This window comes from Hylobates moloch, unplaced genomic scaffold (genome assembly GCF_009828535.3).
Source record: "Hylobates moloch isolate HMO894 unplaced genomic scaffold, HMol_V3 SCAFFOLD_20, whole genome shotgun sequence".
In the NCBI taxonomy this organism is placed as follows: domain Eukaryota; kingdom Metazoa; phylum Chordata; class Mammalia; order Primates; family Hylobatidae; genus Hylobates; species Hylobates moloch.
The window spans coordinates 38,866,640-38,878,418 of record NW_026652295.1 but is presented as its reverse complement, the minus strand read 5'-3'; the positions used below and the strand labels follow the sequence as shown (position 1 = coordinate 38,878,418).

Here is an 11,779-nt window from a genome sequence, read left to right as displayed (position 1 = left end):
TCCCTAGCCGGATGGGAAGCTCCACACCTAGGCGAGGACGGGCAGCAGCGGCTCTGGGCGGGCTTCCGTGGAAACTTCCAAAACCACCTTGCCAGGTAAGTGAAAGTGCGCTCCGTTCTCTATCCACATCCTGGGCCAAGGTGGTTCTTCTTCATTCTGTCCTGATCTTCTTGGGGAGCGCACCTAAATCAGCCTATCAAGAAGGAAGTCAGGCTACCAGTGTCTTCAGGGAACAGATGAAGGTTGAGAAATAACTGCCAACTGTCTTCTGCTCTGGCAGTTATTCCGTTAGCCACACCCATCGCCCCACCCTTCCAGCAGGCCTCCTCCAATCAGAGGCCCTGCCCCACCCAGGGGAAGCCCTGGGCCTTCCAGAAAGTTCCACAGCCTCTGATTGGTCCTAGACCAGCCTTCCTGGGTGGGAGTGGGGGCAGGGGACTCCTGGAGTCCATGCAGTACGCGGAGGGCGGGGGCTTGGAGGAAAGTCGTTGATGATGGGCACTGCCTGTTAGGGCTAAGGGAGATGGGGCCTTCCAGAATTTAGGTCGGCCATGGCCTGGCTTCTGAGGGGACAGGCCCGACAGAGTTAGGGCTGTGCTGGTGCTGTCTCCTGCTCTCTATTTACCAGGCCATTGAACCCTGGGTGCCTGTGATCCTGGAGTCTTTTCATTCTACCCCAGTGGAAAGCACCACCCAGAAGGCACTTGTTTTGAGGTCTCACAAGAGTTAAGAGTACAACTGCAAATAGACCCCCCAGTGCCATCCTCTGACCTTTTCCCACCAACCAAAGGCCTGGCACTAGAGAGAAATGCTTGAACAGACTCAGTGAGCTCCTAGGGACCTGGAGTCCTAACTGGAGGGTTTGCTAAAACACCCTACTTTTCTTCCCCCCGGCTAATCTGCAGTGCCTGGAAAATCCAGGCTCTGCTTCAAAGCTTCAGCATCAAGGGTCCGGCCAATGGGAGAAAGTTGCTGAGCAGATGAGAATGCTCTTGGCCAATGAGTAGAGAATGCCTTATAATTGGGGGATGCCCATATATTTATATTTATTGGGCAAGTGTTTTGAAAGGCCTTGTTCTGAAAAGTTCAAATGTACCATTATATTTGAGCCTCCCCTATCCCTTTTTTAAAAATTGATATAAAATTAATGTAGCATAGAATTAACAGTATTTAGTGTACAATTTAGTGGCTTTCAGTTCATTCGTAAAATTGTGCAATCATTATCACTAACCCTATTCCAGAATATTTTTATCACCCTCAAAAGAAGCTCCATACACACTGGTATGGTTTAGATCTGTGTCCTGCCCAAATCTCTTGTCAAATAATAATCTCCACTGTTGGAGGTGGGGCCTAGTGGGAGGTGATTTTATCATAGGGGTGATTTCTCATGGTTTAATACCATCCTCCTTGATGCTGTCATGGCACTAATGAATTCTCCTGATATCTGGTTGTTTAAAAGTGTGTGGCACCTCCCTCCTCCCTCTCTTTCTCCTGCTCTGGCCATATGAAGTGCTTTCTGCCCCTTTGCCTTCTACCATGACTGGAAGTGTCCTGAGGCCTCTCCAGAAGCAGAAGCTGCTATGTATGCTTTCTGTACAGCCTGTGGAACTGTGAGCCAATTAAACCTTTTTTTGTTTGTTTGTTTTTGAAACAAGGTTTCATTCTGTCGCCCAGGCTGGAGTGCAGCAGAAACTTCTTTATAAATCACCCAGTCTCAAGTATTTCTTTATAGCAGTGATAGAACAGACTAACACATTCATTAAGCAGCCACTCCCCGTTCTGCCCTCCCTCCATCCTCTAATTGGCTTTCTGTTTCAATGGATTTGCCTGTTCTGGGCATTTCATATAAATGGAGTCATACAATAGATAACCTTTTGTGTTTGGCTTCTTTCAATTAGCATAATATTTTCAAGGTTCATGCCTGTGCCAGTACTTCATTATTGGTAAGGCTTATGTTCCACTGCATGAATATACCATATATTGTGTATCCAGTTGATGGACATTTGGATTGCTTCTACTTTTTGACTGTTAGGAATAATTCTGCTATGGACATTGTGTATACCTGTTTTTGTTTGGACATATTTCCAGTTCTGTTGGATATGTACCTAGGAGTAGAATTGCTGGGTCATGTGGTAATCCTGTATTTAGGTTTTTGAGGAACTGCCAAAATGCTTCTCACAGTGGCTGAACCATTTTGTGTTTCTACCAGCAATATATAAGGGTTCTGATCTCTCCACATCCTTGTCAACACTTGTTTTCTTTTTGTTGTGATTGTTAAATTATAGCTATCCTAGTAGGTGTGAAGTGTTATCTCATTATGGTTTTGATTTGCATTTCCCTTACGACTAAAGATTCTGAATATCCTTTTATGTATTTATTGGTTATATTTTCTTGGTATGTCTTTTAAGAGAAATATCTGTTCTAGTCCTTTGACAATTTAAAGAAATTGGTTTCTGTATCTTTTTGGTTTGTTACTGAATTTTGGTTTGTTGTCAAATTTTAAGAGTTCTTTATATATTCACAGTCCTAGACCTGGCTTTGTCTATTTGTGATGCTATAACAAAGTGTCATAGACTGGATGGTTTAGAAACAACAGAAATTTATTTCTCACAATTTTGGAGACTGGGAAGTTAAAAATCAAGGTGCCAGCAGATGCAGTGTCTAGTGAAGGCCTACTTCCTGGTTCATACATGGCCATCTTGCAGTGTGTCCTATATACTTTATTAAAGTATATGCTTAGGTTATGCGGTGGAAGTAACAAGGAGGTTCTCTCAGGCCTCTTTTATAAGGGTGCTAATGCCATTCTTAAGGGCTCTGCCTTGTGAATTTGGGGGAAGTATTTAGTTCATAGGAAGTTTCTCACAGGGTATATGATTAGCAAATAATTTCCCTCAGTTTGTTGGTTATTTTTCCACTTCCTTGATGTGTTCAGTGCACAAAAGTTTTCAATTTTGATGAAGCCCAATTTATTATTTTTCCTTTTGTTGCTTGTGTTTTCGGTATCCTATCTAAGGATCTATTGCCAAATCCAAGATTATGAAGATCTTTTTTTTAAAAAAGAGTTATAGTTTTAGCACTTAATGTTTGGCTTTTTATGAGTTTTAATTAATTTTTGTACATGTTGTGAGTGGAGGTCCAAATTGATTCTTTTATATGTGCTTTTCCAGCAGTTTCCCAGCACAATTTGTTAAAAATAGAATTCTTTCTCTACTGAATGGGTCTTGAGACCCTTGGAGAAAATCAATTAACCATAAGTGTATCAGTTCATTTCTGGACCCTAAATTTGATTCCATTGAGCTATGTGTCTATGCTTGTATGTATTCATAAGTCAGTTGGTAGTTCGTGTCTTCCTAGGAATTTGCCTATTTCATTTAGGTTATCTAATTTGTTGGTATATAATTGCTCATACGATTTCTTTATAACTCCATTTATTTCTGTAAGGTCAATGTAATGTCCTCTCATTACTGATTTTACTAATTTGAGTTCTCTTTTTTCTCTTGGTAAGTCTAAAGTTTTGATTTTGTTAATTATTTTTTTTAAAGAACCAATTTTTGTGCTTGTTCATTTTCTCTAATGTTTTTCTTTTCTCTATGTCATTTATGTACACTTTACTCTTTATTATTTCCTTTATTATGTTTGCTTTGAATTTAGCTTTTTCTTTTTTCTAGTTTATTATATACTTAGGTTAGTGATTTTGAGATATTCTTTTTTAATGTGGATGTTTGCAATGAAAAATTTTCATCTAAATACTGCTTTTGTTGTATCCATACATTTTGGTGTGCTTTTGTTTTGTTTTCATTTATATCAGAGAATTTTCAAGTGTCTCTTATGATTTATTATTTGAGCCACTGTATTGGTTAAGAATTTGTTTGATTTCTACACATTTGTGACTTTCCAAATTTCCTCTCATTATTGATTTCTAATTTTATTCCATTGTGATTGAAGAAGATACTTTTTATAATCTTACTTTTTATACTGACTGAGACTTCTTTCGTTGCCAGACTTATGGTCTGTACTGGGCAATGTTCCATGTGGATTTCAGAAGAACATATACTGTTCAATTGAGTGTTTTATAGATGTCTATTAGGTCCAGTTATTTTATAGTGTTGTTCAAGCTTTCTATTTCCTTGATCATCTCCTGTCTAGTTATTCTAGTCATTATTAAAAGTGATATACTGAGGTATCCAAGTATTATTGTTGAATTGTCTGTTTCTCCCTCCAACTTAACAGCTGTTATTTCATATATTTGGGGCCCTGTTGTTAGGTACATATAATGTATAATTGTTATATCTTCTTTCTTGTACTTTTTAGGGGAACATTATATATTTTTGAATTAAGTTAGTTTCATTCCTCCATGTTTAGAGATACAGTGTTTATAGCCATATATTGTCCTCTGATTACTGTTTTAAATATATCTTATAGCTAGGATATTTAGTGGTTTATCTTTTTTTCAGAATCCTTTAATTCTTGTTTGTATCTTAATTATCACTCAATTGTTTAACAATAGTTTGTTTTAAAGTTCCAATTGGAAAGGTATCTTTTAAAATATTTTTTGATGTAAAAATCTTTTCTTAACAGTTTTAATGAGATAATTGGCATATAATAAACTTCATATATTCAAGATGTACAATTTGATGAATTCTGACATTTATAAAAACCAATGAAATCATCATCATGATCAAGATAATGAACACACCAAAAAGAAATTTGTGTCCCATTGTAATCTAGCTCTCAACCTCATTCCCCACAAGCAACCATTCACCTGCTTTGTCACCGTGGGTTAGTTTGCACTGCATAGAATTTAATATAAATGGAATCATACAGTATGTACTCAATTTTTTATGAATTATTTCACTCAGCATAATTGTTTTGAGATTAAAACATGAGTTTTAGGGTTAATTTATTTTTATTGTTGAATAGAATTCTATCATATGGATATACAATAATTTGTTTATCTAGTCACCTGATGGTGAAATTTGTGTTGTTTCCAATTTTTAGCTAATACAGATAAAGCTGCTAGGAAACTTGGAGGACATTTGTATGAACATATGCTTTTATTCCCTTGGATAAATATTTAGGAGTTGAATGACTCTATCATATGATAAGTGTATGTTTAACTTTTTAAAAACTACCAGCCAGGTGCAGTAGTGCCCTACTGTAATCTCAGCTACTCAAGGTGCTGAAGAGGATCCCCTTGAGCCCAGGAGTTTGAGGCCAGCTTCTTGAGTAACATAGTGAGACTCCTATCTCAAAAAAAAAAAAAAAAGAAAGAAAGAAAGAAAGAAACTACCAAACTGTTTTCCAAAGTGATTATACACTTTAATTCTCAAGAGCAATATGTGAGAGTTTTTACTTCCTCCAAATCCTTACCAATATTTGACAAAGTTAGTTTTCTAAATTTTAGTCATTATAAAATGTGTGTAGTGGTATCTCATTGTGGTTTTAGTTTGCATTTTTCTAATGACTATGAATGTTGAGTGTTTTTTCATGTGCTTATTGCTATCTGTACAATTTCTCTGGTAAACTATATATTCAAATCTTTTGCCCATTTTCTTATTGGTTTGTATTGCTTTTTACTTACTGAGTTTTGAAAGTTTTTATATGTGTTACATACAAGTCCTTTGTTAGATATATGTATTTTGCAAATAATTTCTCCTAGCCTTTAGCTTGTATTCTCATTCTCTTAAGAGACAAAGAAGATTATTATATAATGACAAAGGAGTCAATCCACAAGGAATATTATAACAATTACAAATATATATGCACCCAACATTAGAGCTCTTAAATATATAAAGCAAACATTAACAGAACTAACGGGAGCAATAGATAGCAATACAATAATAGTAGAAGACTCCAACACCCGACTTTCAATAGTGGACACAACATCCAGACAGAAGATTAGTAAGGAAACGGAGAACTTTTATAACACTATAAACCACATGGAGCTCACAGACATATACTGAATATTTCACCCGATAGATCACATATTAGGTTGCAAAACAAGTCTTAACTATTTTAATAGGGTTAAAATTATATCAAGTATCTTTTCTGACCACAGTGGCATGAAACTAGAAACCAATAGCAGAAAGAAAACTGAAAAATGCACAAATGTACAAAAATTAAATACATTCTTGAACAATCATTGAGTCAAAGAAAAAAATTGAAAAGAACCTTATAAAATACCTTGAGAAAAACAAAAATAAAAAAACAACACATAAAACTTAGAGACGCTGCAAAAGCAGTACTTAGAAGGAATTTCGTAGGAAGAAACATCTACATTAAAAAAGAAAATAGAACTCAAATAAACAACCTAACTTTATTCCTCAAGGAATCAGAGAAAGAACAACAAACTAAGCCCAAAGTTAGCAGGAGGAAGGAAACAACAATGATTAGAGCAGAAATAAATGAAACAGAAAATATAAAAGCAATAGAAAAACATCAACAAAACTAAGAGCTGTATTTTTGGAAAGATAAGCAAAATGTTTACAAATGGACAAATGCTTAGAATAAGAAAAACAGATAAAAACTAAAATAAGTAAAGTCATAAATGAAAGAAGGGTCATTAGAACTAGTGCCACAGAAATTTAAAAAGATCATAAGAGACTTCTGGGAACAATTATATACTAACACACTGGATAGCCCAGAAGAAATGGATACATTCCTAGAAACATACAACCTACCATGATTAAATCATAAAGAAATTGAAAGCTTGCACAGACCTGTAAGTAGTATAGAGATTGAATTAGTAATCAAAAACCTCCCAACAAAGAAAAGCTCAAGACCAGATGACGTCACTGGTGAATTCTACCAAACATTTAAAGAAAAAGTAACACTAAACCTTCTCAAACTCTTTCAAGAAGTTGAAGAGTGGGGAATACTTCCAAACTCATTTTAAGATGCCAGCATTATCCTGATACTAAAACCAGACAAAGAGACCACAAGAAAAGAAAACTACAGGCCAGTATCCAGTATCCCTGAGGGATATATACGCAAAAATCCTCAATATACTATCAGCAAACTGAATCCAATAGCATATTATAAAACTCATACATTATGACCAAGTGGTATTTATCCTGAAATGAAAGCTGTTTCAACATACAAAAATTAATGTGATATACCACATTAACAGAATAAAAGATTAAAATTACATGATTGTCACAATAGATACAGGAAAAGCGTTTGGCAAAGTTCAACACTCTGTCATGATAAAAATTTTCAACAAACTAGAAATAGAAGGAAACTACATCACCACAATAGAGGTCACATATGAAAACTTCACAGCTAACACCATACTCAATGGTGAAAAACTAAAAACTTTTCCTATAAGATTAGCACCAAGGCAAAGATGCCCACTCTTGCCACTTCTATTCAACATAGTATTGGATGTGCTACCCAAAGCAATTAGGGAAGAAAAAGAAAGAAAAGATATCCAATTTGGAAAGCAAGACATAAAATTATTCCTCTTGCAGATGGCTTAATCTTATATATAGAAAACTCTAAAGACTCCATTAAAAAACTATTAGAACTGGCCAGCCACGGTGGCTCATGCCTGTAATCCCAGCACTTTGGGAGGCTGAACTACTAAATAGATTCAGTAAAGTTGTAGAATACAAAAATAACAACAAAAATCGATTGTGTTTCTATATACCAAAAACAAATTATCTGAAGAGGAAATTAGGAAAACAATCCCATGCACAATAACACCACAAAGAATAAAATACCTGGGAATAAACATAACCAAGGAGGTAAAAGACTTGTGTAATAAAAATGGCTGATTTCAAAATCTTTTACATTACAAAGTTACAATAATCAAAACAATATAATGCCAGCATAAAAACAGACATATAGACCAATGAAACAAAATAGCGAGCCCAGAAATAAGTCCGCTCATAAATGCTCAACTGATCATCCACAAAGAAGTGCCAAAACTACACAATGGGTGAGAGAATCTCTTCAACAAATGATTATGGAAAACTGGATATTCACATGCAAAGGAATAAAACTGGACCCTTATCTTACACCACCCACAAAAACCAAAATTGATTAAAGATTTAATTGTAAGACTGAAGTTGTAAAACACCTACAAAAAGCATAGAAGAAAAGCATCATGACTTAGTCTTGGCAATGATTTTATGGATATGACAGAAAAGCACAGGCAATAAAAACAAAAATAAATAAGTGGGACTACATTAGACTAAGAAGCTTCTGCACAGGAAGTCATTGACAAAGTGAAAAGACAAACTACAAAACAGAAGAAAATATTTGCAAGCTTTATATCTGATAAGGGCTTAATCTCCAAAATATGTAAGGAACTCCTACAACTCAATAGGAAAAAAACAAACTATTAACCTGTTAGTTAGGTTACTAAACATCAATGTTCAACATCAATAAACATCAAGGAAATGTAAGTCAAAACCACAATGAGCTAACACCTCACACCTCTCAGGATGGCTATTATCAGAAAAACCAAAGTGTTGAAGAGGCTGTGGAAAAACTGGAATCCTTGTACATTGTTGGTGAGAATGCAAAATGGTGCAGCTGCTATGGAAAACAGTATAGAAGATCCTCAAAAAAATAAATAGTAGGATTATCATATGATCTAGCTATTCCATTTCTGGGTATTTATCCAAGAGAATTAAAATCAGGATATCAAAGAGGTATTAGCACTCCTCTACTCATTACAGCATTATTCACAAAAGCCAATATGTGGAAGCAACTTAAGTGTCCATAGACAGAGAGATGAATAAAGAAAACATGCTATATACATATGATGGAATACTATTCAGCCATAAAAAGGAAGGAAATTACGTAATGTGTGACTACATAGATGAATCTTGAGGACACTATGCTAAGTGAAATAAACCAGTGATATGATTTGGCTGTGTCCCCACCCAAATCTCATCTTGAATTGTAATCCCCATAATCCCCACATGTCTAGGGAGAGACCTGGTGGGAGGTGATTGGATCCTGGGGGCAGTTTCCCCCATGCTATTCTCATGAAAGTGAGTGAGTTCTCAGGAGATCTGATGGCTATAAGGCAGTTTTCCCTGCTCTTGCTCACACTTCTCTCTCCTGTCACCATGTGAAGGAGATCCCTGCTTCCCCTTCACCTTCTGCCATGATTTTAAGTTTCTTGAGGCCTCCCCAGCCATGTGGAACTGTGAGACAATTAAACCTTTCTTTTATAAATTATCTAGTCTTGGGTATTCTTTTATAGTGCTGTGAAAATGGACTAATGCAGCCAGTCACAGAAAGACTGCATGATTCCACTTATATGAGCTCTCTGGTGGTTGCCAGAGAATAGGAGGAGGAGGAAATGGAGAGTTACTAATCACCAGGAATAAAATTTCAGTCAAGCAAGATAAATAAGCTGTAGAGATCTGCTATATCACATTGTTCCTATAATCAGCAATAACGTGTTGTACACTTAAAAATTTGTTAAGAGGATAGATCACACATTAAGTGTTCTTACAACAATAAAATAAAATAGTTTGATCAAGGTTGCAAAATGTATGTTTGTACAGATTTACAGGTTTTAAAAATGGTATTCAAACACATGATAATTAATATACAGGAAAAAGAGTGTATTTTGAAGAAAAGAAGTTTTTAATTTTGATGAATCCCAATTTACCAATTTGTTCTTTTATATGGGTCATGATTTTGGTATCATCCCTAAGAAACCTTTGCCTGATCTCCACAGTTGTAAATGTTTTTTCTTAAGAAGTTTTATGCTTTCAGACTGTACATTTAGATCATTTAGATCTACTCTCTCTCTCTCTCTCTATATATATATCTATATATCTATATCTATATCTATATCTATATACCTATATCTATATATATATAAATACACACACACACACACACACACACACACATATATATAGCAGATCAAAATTATATATGTATATATACTTTTTTTTTTGTCACCCAGGCTGGAGTGCAGTGGTACGATCTTTGCTTACTGCAATCTCTGCCTCCTGGGTTCAAGTGATTCTCTTGCCTCAGCCTCCTGAGTAGCTGGGACTACAGGTGTGCACCACCATGCCCAGCTAATTTTTGTATTTTTTAGTAGAGATGGGGTTTCACCATGTTGGCCAGGCTGGTCTCAAACTTCTGGCCTCAATTGATCTGCCCACCTCAGCCTCCCAAAGTGCTGGGATTACAGGTGTGAGCCACTCTGCCCAGCCTAGATCTGCAATATATTTTGAGTTAATTTTTGTATATGGTACAAGGTATGGATGGAATGTTTTTTTGCACATTCTGTTGGAAAAGGTAGATATCCACATGCAAAAGAATGAAGTTGTAGTTTTATGACCATGAATGGATGTATTTCTGGGCTCTATTTTGTTTCACTGGTCTATATGTCAGTTTTTATGTTAATATCATATTTTGTAATTTGTTACAGAACCATTTGTTGAAAACCATATCTCTTCTCCACTAAATTATCCTATTCCCTTGTCTTATTTGTGTCTTTATATTTAAAGTGAGTTTTATGTCAGCGGCAATAGTGACGCTTGCTTTTTTTCTCAACTTTAATAATTTCTGCCTTTTAATGGGGGTGTTTAGATGCATGCAGTGTGGCCACATGTATTTACATGCAGTGTGACTATTGATATGATTAGGTTTAAGTATATTGGCTTACAACCTGTTTTCTATTTGTCCCATATGTTCTTTATTTTCAATTTCCTCTTGTTTTTGCTTTCTTTTGAATTCATTGAGCATTTTTTTTTGTTAACTCCATGTTCTTTTCTTTGTTGGCTTATGATCTATAATACTTTGTTTTGCTATTTCAATGGTTGCTTTAGGGTTTGCAGCATGCTTCAACTTATGACAATATACCTTCAAGTAAGTTTATACTACTTTATACATAGTATAAGAACCTTTTAATAGTGTATTCCATTTATCTCCCTCTGGCCTTTAAACTGTCTCTGTTATATCTTTTACTTTTACATATATCATAAATTATACACTACAGTTATTTTTATTCTAAATGCAATTATCTTTTAAAGAGACTTAAATAAGAAAATCTCTTTTTTATAGAGACTATACAGATGGTCTCTGACTTAATGATGGTTCATCTTATGATTTTCGGATTTTATGGTGGTACAAAAACTATATGCATTCAGTAGAAAGCTCCACTCTCCTATGTGGCTGAGCAGCAGTAGCAAGCCACAGCTCCCAGTCAGCCACACAGTCAGGCAGATAAACAACCAATACTCCTACAGTGTATTGTGTTGCCAGATGATTTTGCCCAACTGTAGGCTAATGTTAAGTATTTGGAGCATGTTTAAGGTAGGGTAAACTAAGCTATGATGTTCAGTAGGTTAGGTGTATGAAATGCATTTTTGACTTAAGATAGGTTTATGGAGAGGCACTCCATCGTACATCAAGGAACATTTCTATATTTATCCACCTGGATACCATTTCCTGTCCTTTCATTTCTGTGGGTAGATTTGTATTTCAGTCTGCTATTATTTTCCCCTCTGCCTGAAAGACCTTCTTTAACATATCTTGTAGTGTGACTCTGCTAGCATGAATGCTTTCAGCTTTTGCATGTCTAAAGAATTCTTTGCTTTCATTTTTGAATTCTACATTGACTGTTTCCTTCTTTTAGTACCTTAAAGATGTTGCCACACTGTCTCCTTGCTTTCATTGTTTCTCACTAGAAGCTGCTATCATCCTTATCTTTGTTGCTCTTTATGTAAGTTGTCTTTTTCTCTGTTGCTTTTAAGGTTTTCTGTTTATCACTAGTTTTGAGTAATTTCATGATTTGGCT

The 11,779-nt window shown here is 35.5% G+C and overlaps 1 protein-coding gene across 3 annotated transcripts in view; it reads left to right on the top strand.

Annotated features, from left to right (window-relative positions):
- Nucleotides 1–487: 487 nt before the first annotated feature.
- The window catches only part of LOC116460221 (uncharacterized), a 30,946-nt gene continuing 19,654 nt past the window's right edge, over nucleotides 488–11,779 (top strand). Inside the window, exon 1 of one of the 3 annotated variants that reach the window (XR_009211337.1) lies at nucleotides 488–544. The gene's annotated coding sequence lies outside the window, so the exon portion shown is untranslated. Of the gene's footprint in view, nucleotides 545–773; nucleotides 861–1,336; nucleotides 1,611–11,779 lie in introns of those variants that run through there. The other 2 variants (XR_009211336.1, XR_009211335.1) reach the window with 2 other exon arrangements.